This window comes from Amblyomma mixtum, chromosome 3 (assembly GCF_055824585.1).
Source record: "Amblyomma mixtum isolate Tamu chromosome 3, ASM5582458v1, whole genome shotgun sequence".
Lineage (NCBI taxonomy): Eukaryota > Metazoa > Arthropoda > Arachnida > Ixodida > Ixodidae > Amblyomma > Amblyomma mixtum.
The window spans coordinates 134739952-134760756 of NC_143014.1; the positions used below are offsets into that span (position 1 = coordinate 134739952).

The following is a 20805-nucleotide window of genomic DNA, read 5'->3' on the forward strand; positions in this document are numbered from 1 at the left end:
AACGGTGTACGATATACATCTTTTTTTTTATCTTTAAGGTGACTGCTTAATTTTCTGGGAAGTTTTACATTGTGTACCATGACGACCTCTCCTCCATTAATCGTAGCTCTAAACGGTGTACGATAACATCTTTTTTTTTTATCTTTAAGGTGACTGCTTAATTTTCTGGGAAGTTTTACATTGTGTACCAGACGACCTCTCCTCCATTTCCTCTCATTAAAATTCCTTTCTCGCTCTCTCTCTCTCTTACTTTATGCAGAGAGCAAAAGGGTGCCTTTTTTGTCTGTGTTTTTACTTCGAACAAAGCATGTGCACTGCTTCACGTTTTTCTCCCGTGTATGCCTGCTGTTTACTCTCTCGATAGATAGCCACAGCGGTTAACAAGGGACACTTCAATGGGAGTACTGCCATTTTGACAGAGAGGGGGGGGGGGGGGGGGGGGAGAGGGGAGGAGAGGAGAGGAAAGGAAATAAATTTCAGCTTTCTCAGATGTTCTGAAGGTGGCTTCCCTATGGCTTGACGGTGTAGTGGTGAAATCCTGTGTTGTGGCGGGTGAAAAAGAATCGAAATAAATATTCTGAGCATGTTACACTTTGTGTAACAATATATTGAGCAGTTTCTAAAAAAAAAACTAACTGTCAGGAGTGGGGATCGAACCCACGCCCTCTTTCGAGGACCAGAGCTTAAATCTGGCGTCTTAGACCGCTCGGCCATCCTGTTTTTTTTTTTTTAATTTGTCACAAAAGATTCTCATACCTGCCGAGCTCAGCCTTTTTTCCAAAGGTGTAACTTTTTGTCCAGCATCTGGTAGGTTCAATGAGTTTCAACTCTTCCAGGATTTGGACAACTTCGCGCGAAACCTCCGCCTTAGGGAGTATTTCTACGAGCACACCAGCGACAGACAACAAACGATACCCACCGTGTCAGACAAGTTGTGGACACCGAAAGAACAACGTGATAGACACCTTGATATGTATATATCCGCGGTGCAAAAGGACATAATAAGGGCGTATGGAAAACAACGTCCGGTCCACAACAATCTTTCGAACGAAGAACGACAGGCTTTGGAAACGTTGCGCAAAGACAAAAACATCGTAATAAAACCAGCTGACAAGAGTGCAGCATAGTAATCTTGGGCAAATCAGAATATTTAAAAGATGGCCACTGGCAGCTTAATCATCCTCAGTTTTGCAGGAAGGCCATCCTGACTTACGTGCGGTCAGTTTTTTAACAATAATTTATTATGCATATTAAGTAGAGTGTGCTGCATCAAGTACCGTTTGTTGCATTGGACACTCGCAGTGCGACGGACGCTGTGTATACGAGATCAGATTCGGGCGCCTCTGTATTTTTCGACCTCGTGATTTTAACAGAGGTGCTGTTTAAGCCGGAGGTTGTTCCGTTAGTCGTACGCAATGGTTGTGTTCGCAGTAATGAGCAACGTTCTTAGTTTCAGTTTCGCAGCTCCTCTCGGGAGCACGGCCGGTCTCGACGCGCGCGCTCTCTCGCTCTAGAGAGCGAGCGTAGTGGTGATGTGAAATATTTATTTATATTATGCACAAGAGATGCATTGCTTGGACCGTGCCTGAAGGGCCCGGCCCTCACAATCACTAGGAGGGATCCCTAGTCCGGGACCCCTGTGGCCTCCTCGGCGTCCCGGGTTCTTGTCACCAGGGCTGGTTGGTCCTGGAGAGTTGAGCAGCCGAGCAGGGCAGACTCCCAGTCCTCTCGGGTGGGGTGGGGGTTGGGTGGGAAAGCAGGATTGGCAGGGTAAGCCCACACCATGTGATACGTGTCCGCAAACACTTCCCCAGAATGTGGACACTCGCCCGAAAAGGCCGACCGGCTGTGTCGGGAGCGTCGGTAGGTGGCTAAAGTGGTGGGCGCGGGAACTAGTGGCGCTGCAGTCGAGCTTTTTTTACATCGTCTGCTGTCGCGGGAGTTTCGCTTGCTGCAGTTACGACAGGCTAGTCAGATTTCAAGCTGTTTTTCGTGTGATGGTGCTGTTAGTGTTGTGAAAACGTGTTTATGGTGAAATATGCGCACTTGGTGACTTCAAGCGAGAGGTACACATGCCATCCTGCCTTGCGCCGGCTGCTCAAGTGGCAATAGAAACGATGCCACCGATCATCATTTTTTCAAACCGCCTCGCGATGAAAGCGAATTTAAAAGGTGGGAGCAGATGTTGCATCGCAAGGACAGACGGCTCTCTCACACGTCTAAGATATGTGAGCGCCATTTTGAGCACGCAGACATTATCAAGGAGTAGAAGCACGTTGTGAGCGGGCAAGAGGTCCGAATTCTTCGCGGGAACTGGGCACTAGTGCCCGGTGCCGGCCCTCGACTCATTCCCAGCCTTACAGGTCGATTCTCAAAGCCAAAAATTGTGAAATGCAGGCGAAAGTCACCAAAAACGCGTGCTGTCATGCAGACTGATAATTAAGCGTGAAGATCGTTGAAGCGACAGTATACGTCCTCCTCAGGAGAGCCTTGCGTAGAGGCAGTCAGCCCAGATGAGCTGATGACTCTTTCCCGCTCGGCGGAAACCAGTATTACGTCCACTGCACTGACGATTGGTGACCTGGCGACTGCGACTCTACCATCTTCGGAGTGGCAACATGAATCTATAGAGGACGAAATAACTGGGAAGGTGAGTGCAGTTTTCTACTGCAGAAAGCTAGCGGCAAGCCGTCTAGTGATTCCCAGGGCTGTTATGTGGAAGAAGATGGTAGCTGCTTCGTGAACGGCTACAAGAAGCTGGACAAGCAGCTTTTCAAAACTGTAGCTTCTGTCACTGACCTTGAAAACATTCTGCTGGAAACAGATGGCTTATAAATATATGTGCTGGAGCAAATACAAATGTTGATGAACAGCTGATCGTGCCGAAGTGAACAGCCGCCGCGCCGCTGCGGAAAGTGCTGACGCACTGTCAAGCCGCTGCTGAGAGCGGCGGCCATTCACTTCGCCACGGTCAGCGGGCACGCTCCGTTTACTCGAAACGCTGCAATTTGGTAGCGCACGAGCGTAGTCACGTGGTATTTTTTGGTTTGGTTTGGTTTATGGGGTTTAACGTCCCAAAGCGAATAAGGCTATGAGAGACGCCGTAGTGGAGGGCTCCGGAAATTTCGACCACCTGGGGTTCTTTAACGTGCACTGACATCGCACAGTACACGGAACTCGAATTTCTCCTCCAAAGAAATTCAACCGCCGCGGCCGGGATCGAACCCGCGTCTTTCGGGACAGCAGCCGAGCACCATAGCCACTGAGCCACCGCGGCGGCTGGTGGTATTTTTTCATATTTCGCGGGCTTTCTTTAGATGCCGGAAAAAAGGACCCCGTAGGAATGCGATGCTACAACAAACTGGATCGGTTGTTTATAAGCCTGCTCTACAACCTAACGTAACGGTCCTGGCACTAAAATGAATATTCGAAAAGTTGCATAATTCATCGTAGTTAATTAACTAATTAAGCGCAATAAAAGATATTCTGAGGAGCGCCACATGATGGCGAACAATGTATCGGTGGTTTCAGCGGGCTGCGGTTTACCGCTTTTTTTTAAATCCTTGGTTCAAGTTACGTAAAACACCCTGTATAGCCTTATATGTTTACATGAACACTATAGTAACGGGTCGAGTACAGGGCTCTTTCATATTACCAGTTGCGAAACTTGCCATAAGGTCCATGAATCAAAAACGGCGGTTCGCGCTGGCCAAAATTCGGGTGTTTGCAGATTGCCACGCTACTCGCGGTTAATAACGTAAACTGTGTTCATGCTGCAAGTTTCGAGATTGTTGACAAACACACAACCGCCTGGCAACAAAATCAGTGATAGAGATGCATTAACAAAAATCCAAAGATGTAACTGTCAGAGATACAATTTAAGAAGTAAAAGAAGAGGGGAAAAACGACACTTTTCAGAAGACATTGGCGATATACGGCATCATATTTTATTCACCGCTTCCAGGTGGCACGCCATCGATAAGCACCCGGAAAGTGGCTATTTGAACTAGACACCCTTTGAAGTCAAGCTTCGCAGGAGGTACTGTGGAGACAACTTCAAACAAACTCTCCCTAACCCCACTGTCCGAAGCCATAGCCCGTTGTGCCAAATGGCGGCGCGGGCTGGACACTTTTCTTTCTTTTTGTCGCCCTTTCTAATATATGTCCTAAGCAATGTTTACCTGGATAAATTTAAACCGGAGTGCAGCAAATGCGGCGGCAAAGCCACCGTAGACCACATCATCTGGGAATGTCCGACAGATCTCCACCAATATCGCTTTAGAGGCTCGCGCACGCGGGCCCGCGGGAGACCTTGTTGCTCAGCTCCTACCTGAAACCGAAGCACAGGCCATGAATAGAGCCCAAGAAGTCGCCGCCACTCTCCACTGACGGCCACCTAGCCAGATCAACTAACCTACTTGTAATTGGGGATGTAAAGTCATTAGGATACCTACACCGTAATCTCCGAAATTCACCGTACAATATTCTAAAACTAGAATACCTCACTTTTGTTCGTCCACAACTTGAAGTTGCTTCTCCCATTTGGTCTCCCTATCATAAGAACATGATCATCGCGTTAGAATCTATCCAGCACGATTCATTTCACGAAACTACAACTACCGTTCAAGCGTCACTCAGATTAAAACCGATCTTTCTCTACAATCATTAAGCACGCGCCGTCACATCGCTCTCCTAACACTATTTCACAAATATGTGCACTTCAATAGAACAAGTTCATTTCACCTCGATGTCTCATCCCGCACGTCTAAAAGATTGTATAATCAGTTCAGTTTCGCAGTGGTGATACATTCGCTTTCAATTGATCTGCACTACCACGAGCCATCAGATTATGGAATGGCCTACTAGACAACATCGCTTTCGCGTCTAATCTAGATTCCTTCCGTTCTCAACTCATCACACATTTCACTGAAACCGTCATTTAGCACGCCTCCGTTCAAGTCTTTTTTTTTATTTCTGATTTTTTGTTCTTTACTTTACTGCTACTCTCTTGCCATTCGGATGTTTTCTTACTTATGTTTGCCTGCCATGTTTCCGTATTTGCCTTAATCACGCTATTTTACTCATTATTCCCACGTTCGGTGAGCACATTATCCTTTATTGTTGTGCTTTATTTTGTGTCGCGTGTTCTTTTTTTCCTGTTGTTATTCCCGCGACGTTTCTTCTTCTCTACTAATTTGTTGATATACTGTTTATCATGACTGTATGTTTCCCTTTTGTTTCTTTTGGTTATTAATGCACTGTATTGATTTATTTTTTTTTATCATGATCGTATGTTCCCTTTTGTGTCCTTTGGTTATTAATGCACTATATTATATTTTTTCGCCACCCTTACACAATGCCCAATGACCCTATAAGATATTTCAAATAAATAAATAAACTCAAGCCGATAATAAAAGTTTTACAGTCCAATCAGCGGGTATGAACTCAGAGATCTGGGTCGAGTAAGGTGTCTCGCAGAGCAAGGTCAGCCCTGCTCGAGAGAGATAATAAACTCCTATTGCATAAAAGAACACCGGAGCGGATTGTGGATGGGTTCCTCAGTCCAAGACTCTAGTAGCTTCTGCTCGACGATTGCGCGTCTACATGAACAGCGAGTAAAGACTCGCGCGACTGGGGCGACGCCAAGCGTTGAGCAGTGGGGTGCAGGTGCGGAAAGGCGACGTCCGAGATCGCGCCACCCTGCCGTTGTCTCGGAGGCTCTACGGCAGCAGTACAGAACAGGTACCGATTCCTCCTCTCTCCTCCCGCCAACCCGACTCCCTTACTCGAGCGCGTTTACATGCATTTCGCAGAGCGAGTCAGGCCAGTCAACCCAATGTTCTAATAACAGTTCGAGCAACCTAGTTCTAGTATAATTTAGTAAACCTACCCCCTGCAGGCGAGTTAACTCGACTCGCCCAGCCGCCTGCATTTGCGATCCGGCAGCGTCTACATGAATCCGACAACCGGTTTTTACCCAAAACACAAACTCGACTCCACTCTGTCGAGCATGTCGGTGAGCACATTATCCTTTATTAGAAGTTACAATTACATGAAGTTACAATACATATACATACATATACAATACAATACATACAGATATACATATACATATAGAATATATACATACATACATATAGAATACATATACAATACATATAGAAGTTACAACTACATGTTGAGGGACCAGGCACATCGATCAGCCTGACGACACCTCTGGCGAATTCGCTCGCCTGTGTACACTGGACGCAATTCACTTCCCGCAGTTTCCGTTAGAGCTAGCTATGTCAGTCGCACTTGTCGTTTGCTCCGTTGTCGGCTTTATTGTTGGCGCCGCCGCCCGCCGCCATCTTTGCGGTGCACACAGCAGAACACGGAGGAAGAAAAATTAAGGAGAGGCCCTCGCTATCCGAGCTGCACCACAAGAAGAATAAACTTTATTCGAAAAGGCTCCTCGATGGGAGCAGTGTGGTTGCTGCCGAAGCTCGTGTAGTCCAGGGCTCCCACGGAGACAGCCGCGGCACAAGATCACCCCGGGACCGTGGTGGCCGAGACCCCCTCCCACTGCTCTTATGCGAGACTTTGGTGTGAAAGCACAGCGGGGTTACGTTGGCAGGTCCACGTGGTATGAAATAATGTATCTTTAACCCCTGCAATGTGGCCGTCTATCTTCATAAGCGTGGGAATTTTCTTGATCATTGATAGGCACGGAGAGGTGCCTGTCTGAAGCTGGCGCCAGCGAGCGCCTCCTCTTGACTCAACTTAGAATGAGGCGGAGGGTACCATCTCCTGATGCTCTTTATGTCCTCCAGTATGACGCCGTACCGTTGGGCTATGGACTTTGGAAGCCACGCTTCAGCCATCGCTAGGAGAGGCCTCGAATGTCAGCCGCGTGATTCCCGGAGAGCCCCGCGTTTCCTGGTATCTAATGTTTGATTCCGGTGCTTGCGCCCCCACGTTGATGAATGAGTCAAATGGCCGTGTTGCCTAGTCCGATGAGATAATTCCTGCAGGCCTGCTGCGCGTCGGTGACGATGGTCAGAGACTCTCCATGCGCGTTGCCGATGGCTACATCTAGAGCCACAGCGACCTCTTCAGCCTCGGTAGGTTTGTAGTCTGTGATGGCAACGCTGGCGATTTCTTGGTACGCAGAATTTACTGCCCTAGCAACAGCCGCTGAATTTCCAGCGTGACAAGCAGCATCCACGTGACCGCCGATCGTTTTCCCAGACTCTTGGCTCTTTCTTCCCTCGTGCCTCGGTGTAGTTCCGGGTGCATGTGTCGTTGAATCGGGAGGACCGTGTAGGATGCCCGAATTTCGTCCGGGATGTCTTCGACTTCTTTGATGCTCTCGAAGCAATCTCGATAGCCAATTCTCTTCAGTAGAAATCTGCTGATTGGTGTTAGTAGGAGCCGTTCAACTTGGGAGTTGAGTTGCGCTTCCTGAAGCTCTAGGTAGCTGTTGGTAACGGCGAGGTCCACCAGCTTGCTCGTGGAGGTACGCTTGGGGAGGCACAAGGCCACCTCACAGGTTTTGCGGAGCAAGGCCTCTAGCTGCTCGGTTTCTGAGTTGATTAGGTTCTGATACGGCTGACTTTACGGGGCCCTGCTGACGACCAAGGCTGGTACTAGCCTCACCGTACCTGGGCCGTGGCTACGGAAAGGAGTCTGAGCATGTGGTCTGCTCGGTGGTTAGACTGTAGCCACATGCCCCGTATTTGCAGTCTGGACCTCTGGAATGACTTGTCCGCAAAGCGTGACCTCCAATTTGAGGGATTTGTCATACTTTCTGCTGCGTATTCCAGAAATATCAGACTTGTCCGGAGAGCAGGCTAGGCCACACTCATTGGCGTACTGGCTCACACAGTCCGCCGCTTCCTGGAGCCGGTCATTCGTCGGCCCATACCGTGATGTCATCGGCATATACGGCGTGCCTAATGCCGAACAGTCCGGGCATGGTGATATTGAAACGTATCGGGAAGATCATATAATAATAATAATAATAATCTTTATTTCCATCGGTATGATGGAGGAGGTTGTGGGTAAAAGCTGCTCGTAAACGGCAGCTTGACAAAGACCCACAGCCCCCCTCTACAGGGCAACAGCAGCAAGGCATGGAACAACATAAATATACACATCTAAACTCTTCGCGATTTAGCAGAGCCAAAATAAAATACAGTAGAAAGAAAAAAAAAGAAGAAAAAACAACAATGCAATAAATACAGAGGGCACAAAGAGGTACAATAAACAAAAGATTAAATATACATATCATAGGAACACAGGTACAATTTTTAGGAGTGTATGCAGTGAATCTGTCGTAATTCGCGTTTAGATATATTAAACAGGTCAGTCCCGAATTTTTTATAGTTATTTTATAGTTATTTAGCGCGCCATGATGTGCGCCCTTGTTAGGCATCTTCATAATGTCATACCTTAGGTCATCCATGCCAATTGTTGTGGTTCTACAAGTCAGAAAGGCCTTGACATAAGCATGGATCTTCTGACCGCAGCCTAGTCGACTCATACCCTCGAGGATTGTGCTGTGGTTCATGCTGTAAAAAGCCCCTTTTAGATCGAGAGCCTTGACTATGTTTTCTGTGTAATAGGGTGTTCTGGTTAAGACGTCCTCCCTGAGGAGGACGAGGACGTCTTGAGTCGACAGATGGGGGCGAAAGCCGAACATCGTCTTAGGTAGCAGGTTCGAGATAGCTTTAGAGTCGGGTGAGCACCACTCGCTTGCAGAGCTTGCCGAGGCGCGATGTTAGTGATATGGGTGGCAGGTCTCGAGGTCCGGTTTCTTCCCAGGCTTAAAGATGACCACTACATCCGCGTGTTTCCACTCCTGAGGCACCGTTCCCGCTACCCACAGCTCATTCATGCAGGTGGTCAAATGTTCCATCTCGACAGATGCCAGATTGCGTATAATCGAGTTGCCAATCTTGTCACAACCCGGTGCCGTGTTCTTGGCCGCTGCACGAATCGCCGCATTTACCTCGTCCTCGGTAATGGGACGATTTAGCTTGGTATTTTCTAGGCCGTGATAGATTGCAGAGCTGGGTGGAGGGCGGCTCGTGCCGATATATCTTCCAGTGAGCATTTGCAGATGATCCGCATCGTCGCCTTCAAAGGTGTGAGTAATGAGTTATAAGGTGTTACTAGTTTCAGAGCGCGATTTCGATTGGTCGATCGTGAGCATCAAAGGGCCCAAGTCCTTGCCATACTCAGGGTACCATTGAACGAGTCACAAAATTGGTCCCAGTTCCACCTCGCCAAGATGTCAGCATACTGCGCCGCTTGGTCACCGATTTGAGTGATCTTCTTCCTCAGTGACTTGTATTTCAGCCATCGCCATCTGATCATGCTCTCTCAAGCTTTCCAGAGGTGGAAGAGGTGCGCGTTGACCTCGGGTTCCTGCACAGCCCTGTCAAATTCCTTCGTGTCGCTCTTGTGAACGGTTAATTCTCAGCATGTTGCTTCAGTCCTCAATGGTATGGACTGAGTTGGGTCTGCATGCCTACCGGAATGCATCAAAATCAGTAAATATGGTTTTGCCAATTTAATTTTTGAGAGGTGCGGTAGGTATCGTTGCGGTTAATATACAGTGGTCACCGCCCAAGTCTTCATCGGTGTTGCACCACCCTGCCTGCTTCGTGTTCTTGACGAAAGTGAGGTCCGGGCAGGTGCCTCGCTTGACGGACTTAAGCACTTTTCATGCTTGCGACGTATGATAACTAACGAATTCCATGCCATCGTTCTCCATGACATTAGCTAAGTCTTTGCCCTTTGCGGTGTCCTTAAGATCTCCCCAACGTTTGTGGCAGACGTTGAAATCTCCAAGGATGATCAGACTATTGTGAACGGCCTTGTCTACCGCTTGCCTCACAAGTAGGTCAAAGTCTGTCCATATCTGCCATGGCGGGTTATGGGCCTTCAGAACAAAGGCACTGCGTGCTTTCCTCTTTGTTGGTATACCCTTGAGGAAGACGTGAGCAAGTTCGTCCTGGTCAATTTGGTCTTCGACGACCGCAATGGACTTGTACACCAAGAACGCAGCCTTCCCTTTGGCTCGGCTGACATATGTTGCGTATCCAGTAAAGGTCGGTTCGTATCTTATCTCCTTAAGGACGATTATCACTGGAAAGATATTGCATTTGCGTTTATAGGTATGACAGTTTCACTGCGCGCACATCGAAAGTTTCTAGGCACGTCGATTAGCCATATGTGGTAGTTTGGACATCGTTTCTTTGACGCCTGGCTTTGTGCTGCCACCTCGGCGATCACCTCCAGCTTATGCAGAGATTCCACATGGGGTAACGTTCCCTGAGATCTCGCGGTGATTAAGTGTTCTTCTACCTTCTGTTGAAGCATGGTGTGCTCGGCCCTGAGCCTTTTGATCTTGTTTTCGCTGCCTTGGGTGTACTGTTCTGTGTTTTGTTGGAGCAGGGGAGGTGACCTTACCTGCGTAGCTCTCTGCGTGATGCCGTTGAGTCTCCGGCGGCTGCTGCTGCGGTTGTCACTGCTGTCCTTGCTGCTGCTGGCCCTGGACTGCAGGACCCACACTGGGTTTTTTTCCCGTAACCTACTTGAAGCGAGATCTCGAGCAGCTGCCTGAACGGCCGCCCCTCCCGGCCTGAGACTCCTCTTTGTGGCTATCCAAGCTCCAGTGCACGTGGTCACTGCTAAAGTTCACCAGTGCCGTCTTGCTCTCGCCAAGCTGCCTCGATTCCACGATTTGGACTGCTGCGACAGCGACCAAAACCGCGGCAGTGGGTTGGTCGGGCAGGGGATGCGGGGATACGTGAACGCTAAGGCCCATAATGAGTACGGACGCGGATCCCATCCACATGTTCACGCAAAAGGGAAAAAGACCCGTGCCCCGCAGGGTGACCGGACGGGCGACTGGCGGCAGCGCAAGGGGCGCACCTCTTGTTGGAATCCTGGATGGGGTTCGGGCAAGCCGCCAATCCGTGCGACCCCGCACAGCGGGCGCAAAAAGCCTTCGAGAGGTTGTTCTGCTTACGTGCCTTCAAAGCCTGGCCGTATTGCGCGCAGTGGGTGCAGAGCGGCACAGGCAGGTCTTCGCAGAGCTCGACAGAAGTCCACTCAAGGGTCATGCGACGTGGCGTGCATAGATGGGCAAAGGCAGGGGGGTCAACCTCGTGGACGAGGACGAACTGTCCATATCTTAAAGATAGCCTGACCTTGCAGGAGGAGGTGACAAGATGGAGATTGGGGTTCCGATGGTGAAGGGTCATGACGAGGTCCTTGGGCCCCACGTCGGGGTCGACGCCGGCAAGGCGAATGTGTGACTCTCTCTGCTGAAGGATACGACACTGATCGAGGTTCGAGTGGTCTCGATCCGGGTAATAGCGGTCTTGAGGCGGTCCAGGTCCGCAGGGTCCTTGGAGGCGACCGTAAGGGCACGACGAGAGTGCCAGAGGTTAACAGCTCCGATGCCCTCGACTTCGGGGTCGATGTTCCCCTTGATCAACGCCGCCATCTCGCGGCCGATGTCCGCCGAGGCCGCGACAGAAGTTAATAACATCTGATGCGGCAGCTGGTCCGGCCGAGAGTCCCCACCTGGACGAGGTCCTGGTGGGCCAGGGGTCGCATCCAGGGCTGCAATTCCGGTATCCCCCTATAGAGGAGAAATAGGAGCACCACACAGAGCGTCAGAGAAAGTCTGGCGGACCTGTGCTTCTTGCCTTAGATCGCGAATTTCCGCTTCCTCCACGGTAACCGTGGCGGACGTCTCTCTAATATAATCCGCGTTCTAAGAACTTTCAGTTCGCGCTGGACTGCACCAGGAGGTAAGAGGTTGTCCGAGACAATGGCAGGATTCGCCCTGCACGAGGAAGAGCCGCCCGGGGAGGCGGGCCATCCGGAGCAGCCCGTTCGTCCATTGCCAAGCTGACAGCTGCTAGGCCTGCCAAAGACCGAAAACCGGCAAAAATTCGAAAATGAGGCACGGACAACAAAGAAAGATGTCATTCAGAGGGTCCATGAGGTCTTACAGGGCCCCTCCGAGTAATAGGATGTGCCAAAAGGCCCTGGTGCTGCAAAAAAAAGAGAGAATTAGCGGGAGCAGCGAAATCAACCACTGCTCCTTGTTCCTTCAATGACATATAAAAAAATTTACCGGAAATCACGTGTTTTCGCAAGCGCCACTGGGAGTTCATTGGCCGATTGTTGTTATTGTTGTGCTCTAGATGATAATGAGGACAACAACGGCACAGCCAATAGTAACATTGGGAGCAGCGTCGCCGTCATCTCCATAATTGTTTGCTGCGCATGCGCAGACGCGCTGAGATGGCGGCCAACTAAGGGGAGACCCTCACGTCCGGCTTGAAAAAATTTTACGTAGGCCCCTGCTTGATACTTTCATTCCTCCATGCAGCAAAAGTACAGTGTCTAGAATCATCTTCATTATCAGCCTGACTACGCCCACTGCAGGGCAAAGGCCTCTCATATGTCTCTCCAATTAACTCTGTCCTTTGCCAGCTGCGGTCACCGTATCCCCGCAAACTTCTTAAACTCATCCGCCCACCTAACTTTCTGCCGCTCCCTGCTACGCTTGCCGTCTTTTGGAGTCCATTCCGTTCCTTAAGGACTTACGGTTATCTTGCTTTCGCATTACATGTCCTGCCCAAGCCCATTTCTACTTCTTGATTTTGACTAGGATGTCATTCACCTGCGTTTGTTCCCTCACCCACTCACACTGGCTACTGTGCTGATCCAGAGCGCCGAGGTGGCACCAGAACCAGTGCGGAAAACCTGCGTACGGCCGCCCGGCGGCGGCCGCTTGGCCGCCGGCGGCCGTTCGCCGCCGACCAAGCAGTGCTAGATACGTTCGCCCGGCGGTCAGCCGCTCACCGGAAGCGGCGAATGCGAGCTGTCAGCGCGGACCAATAAGGGCGCTCTCTTCCCGCATCTAGCTTCCGCACGCGCGCGGCGACAAACATGGCGGCGCCTTTCGAAGCCGGACCCCTCGCTTTGGACTGAATTCTCGTTGTTGCTGCCTTTTTCACTGCGTTCACTGGCCGTAAATGGAGCACCGGTCTTTCGCTTCGTCTCGCCTTGCCTATAATAAATCTTATAAGTGATAAATTTGCCTTATTTTTTTATTTAGAGTGACGATTCTCCCACTTCTAGGCTTAAGAGGAGAGCCGGTTTGTTTACAATAATGGTTCTTGTCCCGAGAACCAGATGGCGCTACTATAGGCTGAGTCTATTTTTGCGTCTCTGCTAGCAGCAGCTGCCGGTGGCACGGCGCGCAGGGTGAAATCGAGTGGGGGTGGAGTGGAGAGGGGAGGGGAGATAGCATACGCTGAACTAAAAAGTGAGAATACGCCCTCCAATAAACAATGGCTTTAGAGTAAGCTTACAAATCTTTTTTTTTTGTTTTTGTCGGCAGCGGTTTGGCGGCAGCCGCCCGTTTTCCGCCTCTTGTGGTGCGGCACAGCGGCGGTGCGTCCGCGTTCCGCCGCGCCGCTCAAAATCCGCAGCGCAAGTTCGCTCCATGTGGGTCGCCCTCTGAGAGCGTGCTAGAAAGAGTATGGCCTCAAGAATTTATCTAGCTAGCTATAGCTGCATCTCGGAGGCCGTCGCAGAGCGCGCTGCGCCTTCCCAGGGAAAGCCGTGGTTGCTAATTTGTTTTATTCCTTTATTTTGAGCGTACTCCTAATTAACCTACGCATTAACTCACAAAACTTACTCTTCCGTCGCTCAGAGAAAAGCGAAAATAATCCTCTCGGCTTAACCACAATCTTCTTCGGGCTCAAATTTCGTTTCGTTTGTTTTATTTATTATATTATTTTAGTTAGATTTATATAGTTTTCGTTTATATTACGTTTGGGAGGGGTAAAACTGAACATTGGTTTTTTGAGGAAAGGAAATGATGCAGTAATTGTCTCACATCTCGGTGGACACACGAACCGCGTCTTAAGGGAAGGGACGAAGGTGTGAGTGAAAGAAGAAAGAGAAATGGGTGCCGCATTGGAGGGCTCTGGAATAACTTCGGCCATCTGAGGGTCTTTAACGCGCACTGACGTCGCACAGCAATCGGGCGCCATTGCGTTTCGCCTCCATCGAAACGCGACCGCCTTGGCCGGATTCGAACCCGGGAACTCGGGCTCAGTAGCCGAGCGCCCTCATTCCTGAGCCACCGCGGCGGGTTTTGGGAGGAGTACTTGCCTGATTCGGTCAAGATTAATCGGAAATCTCCATCGTCTGAGGTGACGGCGAAACAAAACCGCAAGCTCTCGCAGCAATGGTGTTGGTAGCGCCACCACGTACCCTCTGGAGGAATTAACGCTCTACCATGTCAGGAGGCTGTAGTGAATTGCTCTGGAGAAACACAAGGTGAGTGGAGAAAACAGCGGCGTGAAATTTTTTTTTCTTTTTGAGCAAAGGAAATGGTGGAGTAACTGCCTCACATCTAGCTGGGCACCTGGACCGCGCCGTAATGGAAATGATAATGGAAGAAGAGAAAGAAGAAATGAAAAGATTTGTATGTGCCATGTTTACTGTGGGGCCACCTGGGGGTCTTTAACATGCACTGACATCGCACAGCACACGGGCGCCTTTTGTGTTCCGCCTCCATTGAAAAGCGGCTACCGCGTCCAGGTTCGAACCCGGGTTCGAACCCGGAAACTCTGGCTCAATAGCCAAGCGCTCCAACCACTGAGCCACCGCTGCGGGTCTTCGGGCAATGCGAAATTGACAAGCTGGCGTTCGCTGCGTTACTACGCGCGCGCCATCTGCTAGGCCAGCGTCGTACACTGCGAGAGAGGTTTTCAGTGCATGCCAAAGGATGGCGCTACGACACGCCAAGCTAGAAGTAAATTTACCGGAAGCATACTTTTGTACTCATTTAATAGACGATATGCGTAAAGCCCCTGAAAAATTAAAGTAGCGACAAGACGCCCTCCCTCTTCTCTCCTCCTCCCCCGCGCGCCGGGCGAACGACTTTTGTTTTCTTTGTGATTTCATGTGACTGCAGTGGCGACCTCTAGCCCGCTCCAACGGAACTAACGCCCCTTTTCAATAGGTTGCGCTGGATTACCGTGCTTGCCGAGTTCTTCTCTATGTCTCCGCATTAACCGTGCGTTCCGCTGCATAAATACATCAGTGACTTAGGAGAAAAATTTGTATGCTTCACTGAATCGTCTAAAGGTAAAAATGAGCACGCATAGATGGATTGTTTTGGTCGAGCCGCACGCGCACCGTGTCCGGGAGCGCCGGGCTCTATGCGGAGTGCCAAGTTTGATATCGAGAGTGGAGCGTGCATTGAACGTAACCGTGAATCACGAGGCCGTAGAATGAATTTGCGGTGATCTGTTTTGGTGAAGAGGGGTATGCAAACAGAACGACCGTCCCCGCCGGAACGCTGGACGTGCTACTACGGATGCAGAGGTTTGACATTCGAAAAGACACCTGCAAGTGAAGGCATTATAAATGCCTGTAGTTCATCCGCTCTTCTAGTGGCTTTCGGTTTTGGTCTGCTGCAGTGTATCGCGGACCAGGTTAGACGCTTGAGGAAGTGCTCGAAATACGGTGTGAAGTCCACGCTACGTCTGTACTTATCTGTGCCTCCCCTAATGTTCTCTCGCGTGCATGAACTGTAACGATATAGACTCCCGCATTGAAATTTTCTTTGGAATAGTGACTTAGTAAGGACAAAACCTACCTCGCAAACATCCTTCGCCTGCCAGCAAAGGGATAATAAAGTTCTACGTAAATGTTTCATCGGCATCAGGCATTTAGTGAGAAGCAAAACCTACCTCGATTTTAACACATCTGTCCGATAATCTTTCATACTCGTATAGCCGCTATTAGAGCACAGCACGGGCCTTAATTATTCACGCGTCCCGAGCCCGTCAACCTTTTTCGTTACCCGCCCCAGCCCGGCCCGATTTTTTCGATATAGGCCCGAACCCGGCCCGGCCCGCGAGGTAGACATGCCCGGCTAAGGTTCGGAAACAGCCCGAGTACTAAATGCACATCGGTAAAGCCAAAGCCTTTTGTTATACGGGTCTCATTTTTAAAAAAAAAGCGGCTACAAAACGGAGATAATGGAGGCCTCACTGTGGGCAATGTTAACAAAAAAAAAAAACGTTTTAGCATTAATAAAAGAGGTTATCACAGATTTGCTCGCATTCGTAGCCTCCTCCTAACTAGTTAGGCGTCAAGGTGAAGCGAGAACGCGGAAGTGATGTTACAAAGTATGCGTCAGGAAACGCGCGACCCACTTACGATGGGCACTATCACGCATACCCATAGCTACTGGTCATATTTCGAGAGTAAACGCAAGCCTGCGCGCGCTAGCTAGCTGGTGTTTCCACCAACGGTGCCTACGGTGCCTTGACGATGCATATCGGCGCGATAATTCTCTTCTTGTCTTTTTCTGTAATATATCTGTATATAATATGCACGCGCGCACGCGCGCGACTGTAGAATGTAACGCGTGCGCTTCACCATGTCAGAGCGCAGTTTGATCTGCGCTTATAGTACGCACGTATGTCTAACTGCAGCATGCGCTCAAATTTAAGGAACGTCACTCTACAGTTAGACGTGTGCCTCGCGTCAGTTACACGTTTGCGTGCGTGCAATCACGATGCGCTCAACGCAAGCGCCCTTATGTCGAGCGTACTGCGGCCATACGCTCGATTGCGAACAAACCACTGCACAGCGTAGCTTGAAAAAAAAAAAGGAAAACTCAGCAGCTATTGAAAGCACGTCACTGACCTCGCAAAGTCTGATCGATGGCGTTGCGTTAAATTTCGCCCGGCCAATTCTGTGTAACGAAACCTTCCTCCGGCCCGCGTCGGTTTTCGATTATGGGATCGCGAAGAACCGCTTCCCACCGTCGTGACGGTTCTTGCACCCGAAAGCGCAGCAGCCCGTCATGCCGCACAGATAGACGGCTTGAAGTTACGTGACTGACACACGTTCCGAGCAAAACAAAAGCCGCTGTTCTTCACAGCAAGCAAAAGCGCAGTGTCCGCAACGACGCCTGCCGAACCTACAGTACGCGGTTGGAGCGGACAATATGGCGTCTGCGGCCGCGAAAAGCGCGGGTTTAAAGGACTTTTGCGCGCGAAACCATCGACCAATGGGAAGAGGCGACGGGCGCAGGAGAGGGAGAGGCGGCGTTCTGCAAAGGTTGTCGCTACTTTAAAAATTTCCACGGGCTTTAGATATGCGAAATGCGCAGCGCCATCTCTCGACGCTCTGAGAACTAAGTCCTCCATGTTGGCACGGTACAGAAAACGAAACCGCTGCCCAGTGTTGGGTTAAAACGGCTGCGCTTCGTTTGAAAAGTAAAATGCCGATGCAGTGTTGCGCTACCCTCTCCACTGTGAAAAGACACTACGATGCGTGCCAGAACTAGGTGCGTTCCAGCTTTTCGCTTTTCTATTTTTTTTACTCCGTCCCAACGTTTTAGTAACACAAAACGTCATGCGAGGTATCATGTGTCAGCACGCGGATCAGTGCGCAGCTTTCGCTTTCTGCGCTGATTTTTGAGAAATCTCTCGAGGTGATTTGCGTTTAAATTAAGATAAGGACCACAGCCTTTGTTGTCTCTGATCAAAATTAGAAGCCGATTTCGTGCATTTATCAACTCCCCGGTCGGGCGTGAATATATATACACGCATACTTGAACAACGTAATAGAGAAGGTAATTTTTTTGAGCGGGCCAATCGCTCGTGCCGTGGCGAAATAAGTTCACTCGAAGAACCATATGCCGATTACTGCTTAGTTTGCTACGTGTTCAGTTAAGTTTTTCCCGCGTTCAATTAGTTTTAGAAGGGCGAGCAAACTCTCTGGACCATACGCATATGAAGCAATACACCCTACGTATAAAAACTAAGGTGCGAATGCTTTATTTCTTGAGGATTCCTATACCTTCCATATCTGCGGCGACGAAAATCTAAAAAAAAAGAAGCGAATAATATAGCTACTTTATTATGAAGGAGGGACGCATTTCTAAGCTAGAAAGTTCGTGCAATAGTGTTCTGAAAACGCTTCAGGCCATCAGATTTTATTATCGTTGTGGCAAGCTTCAACAGCTTGCTTCGCAACAAAGCCATTTGTCCAAGTTTGGGAGTAAGCTAATTAAGTTTCGGAAGCAACCGAACATGCTAATTTCGCCCCTGCACACACAACTTGGCCAGCGTATCGAGCCCGTGCAGGCACCTACAGCTGTACGCTCTTTCTCTAATCAAGCCGCCGCGGTAGCTCAGTGCTTATCTAAAAAAAAAAAAAACTGCGTCTTTGCTTACATTTTGAATTATATATGCCCACTTTCCTCTTGGTAATATCGATTGACAACATCGCAATACACGCTTCAACTGCGTCTTAAGCAAGACGCGGTTTCAACGAATTGCGGCGAAAATCAACCGACGCCGGGCTCTGAAACGGTGACGTTGAAAACCGCAGGTGCGCATTGCACATTACAGTAAAGGAATCGGATTACGCAGCTGGTCGAGGGTCTTGTGTGATTATACTGCAATGCACGAAGCTCCTGGCGTCGGCGCGAACGAAAGTTCGCACTATCACAGAAGTTTGTCAACACAGGTGCGCACTCACCGCAAAATAACCGCTCGCTACCCTACCAGATGAATTCACGTCCACCTGGGAATAAAATAGCCATGATAATGCGTGATGCTTGAACTGGTGCTCTAATGCGAGCATTAAAACGACAACAGCACACGGTCACGGTTCGACTTTCCAACCCACTTTCTAGTGCCGATTATTGCGATCATCAGCGCCAGACTTCAAGCGAAGCTGAGGACGCGGTAGGAGTAAGCTGGCGCTTATTGAAAGCACCTACATTTAGTCAAAGATCAGCTGTGAAAACAACGCAGCAGCTGAAGCTTGCCGGTTGAAATTCCACTCGCAAGAAGAAAGTACGCATAGCAATCGATGCACCAGCTCGACGAGCTCGACCGCGCCAAGATGGAAACCGGAAGTTGTGGGCGCGGTGTTGCCAGACCGCCAAGCAATTTCGCATAAATTCTGTCCCGATCGTTCTTCATTGACAGTTAGTGCCTTGTTTGATTGTGGATTTGATTATTATTAGATTATGCTTTGGCTTGTTAGACTATGGATTAAATTAACAATTGGCTTGTTGGATGGATATGGATTCGTGAAAGCGTGGCACATTCTGTCCACGCTACTATAACGCCACTTACGATCCGTAAAAGGCTTTCGCCTCAAAAAAACTGTGTAGGCTAGGTAATGTGCAAATGGAAGTGTCAACATTCGTAGAGATTACAACATTCAGCAGGACAAGTAATGTGTAAGCAATGATTTTCTTGCTATAACTAATGCGCGGGTGCGTAACATACCAATATTCCGCAGTTCGTGCGTGTATGGTAATGAAAAACAACTTTGGTTTTTTTGATAGGAAATGACGCAGTAGCTGTCTCACACGTCTCGGCGGACACCGGAACTGCGCTGTGAGGGAAGGGATAACGGGGTGACTGATAGAAGAAAGGAAGAAGGGTCGTAGTGGAGGGCTCCGGAATAATTTCGACCACCTGGGGATCTTTAATGTGCACTGACATCGCTCAGCGCACGGGCGCCTTTTGCATTTCGCCTCCATCGAAGCGCCGCCGCCGCGATCGGGTTCGAACCCTGGTACTCGGTCTCAGTAGCCGAGCGCTCTTAACCACTGAGCCACCGCGGCGGGTCACGCGTGTTTGGTAATGAAATACATTTTGCTTTAGATTCTCTATTGAATAACTATGAAGATTGTACGACTTACATTCCTTACTATACGCATGTGACAACCTGTAACTGTATAGAATGTGAACGTTATACATTTTAAGCTCTTGAAACAGGTTCACTTGGGGCATCCAATGACATATCACAAATCGCACGGACAAACATTTTCTGAAGCATAAATAGCCGATTTATGTTAGTGGCAGATGTAGTAGCCCAGATGAGGCAACAGCAAGTTGAAGACGTGTATAACTGGCTCCCTGGGACAGAGAACACCTCAATCGCGCTTTCAGGTACGTGACGATGGTGTCCACCTGAAAAAAACTCTACTTTCGCACAATATCTCGTGCTCACCAGTGCTAAACCGCCAGCCATTTGTTGTTTTATTTTTTATTTCTCTTCTCTTGCCAAAAAAAGTGCACAGCTGTTACCTTTTTATGCCTGCAAATTCTTGGCCAGCGGCCAGTATCCGCCGCGGTGGCTCAGTGGTTAAGGCGTTCGTCTACCGAGCCGGAGTACCCCGGTTCGAACCCGACTGCGGCGGCCGCGTTTCGATGGACGCGGAACACACTAGGCGCCCGTGTGCTGTGCGATGTCAGTGCACGTTAAAGATCCCCAGGGGGTCGAAATTATTCCGGAGACCTCCAGTATGCACCTCTTTCTCCCTTTCTTCTTTCACTCCCTCCTTTATCCCTTCCCTTACGGCGTGGTTCAGGTGTCCAGCGAGATATATGAGACAGATACTGAGCAAAAAAAAACAGTTTACCTCCCAGTGTGGATATGTGCCATCTGTTGCTAGGAATACAGCAACTAGAAATGATCTTCACACAAACAAGTCCAGCCGCAAGACCTAAGTTTGTGGTGCTATGCGCGATCTTTGGCCAATAATTTGTGGTGGGTATACAATCCATTTACACCTTGTCATGCCAACAAAAATGAAGTTCTGGTGCTGGATTCGACACGAGACTGCCGCAGTCATACTCGCTATTCTGCTTCCGGCAACGTTGGAGTTACAGCAAGCCCTGGCGGCCAACGCCATCTACACAACGCCAGCTTATTTTGGTCCGCGAATAAATA

The 20805-nt window shown here is 49.5% G+C and overlaps 1 non-coding gene across 1 annotated transcript; it reads right to left on the bottom strand.

The window, feature by feature from the left end:
- Positions 1-632: 632 nt before the first annotated feature.
- Positions 633-720, bottom strand: TRNAL-UAA (transfer RNA leucine (anticodon UAA)). Its single transcript has one exon. It is a non-coding gene; the product is annotated as a tRNA-Leu (tRNA).
- Positions 721-20805: the final 20085 nt, after the last annotated feature.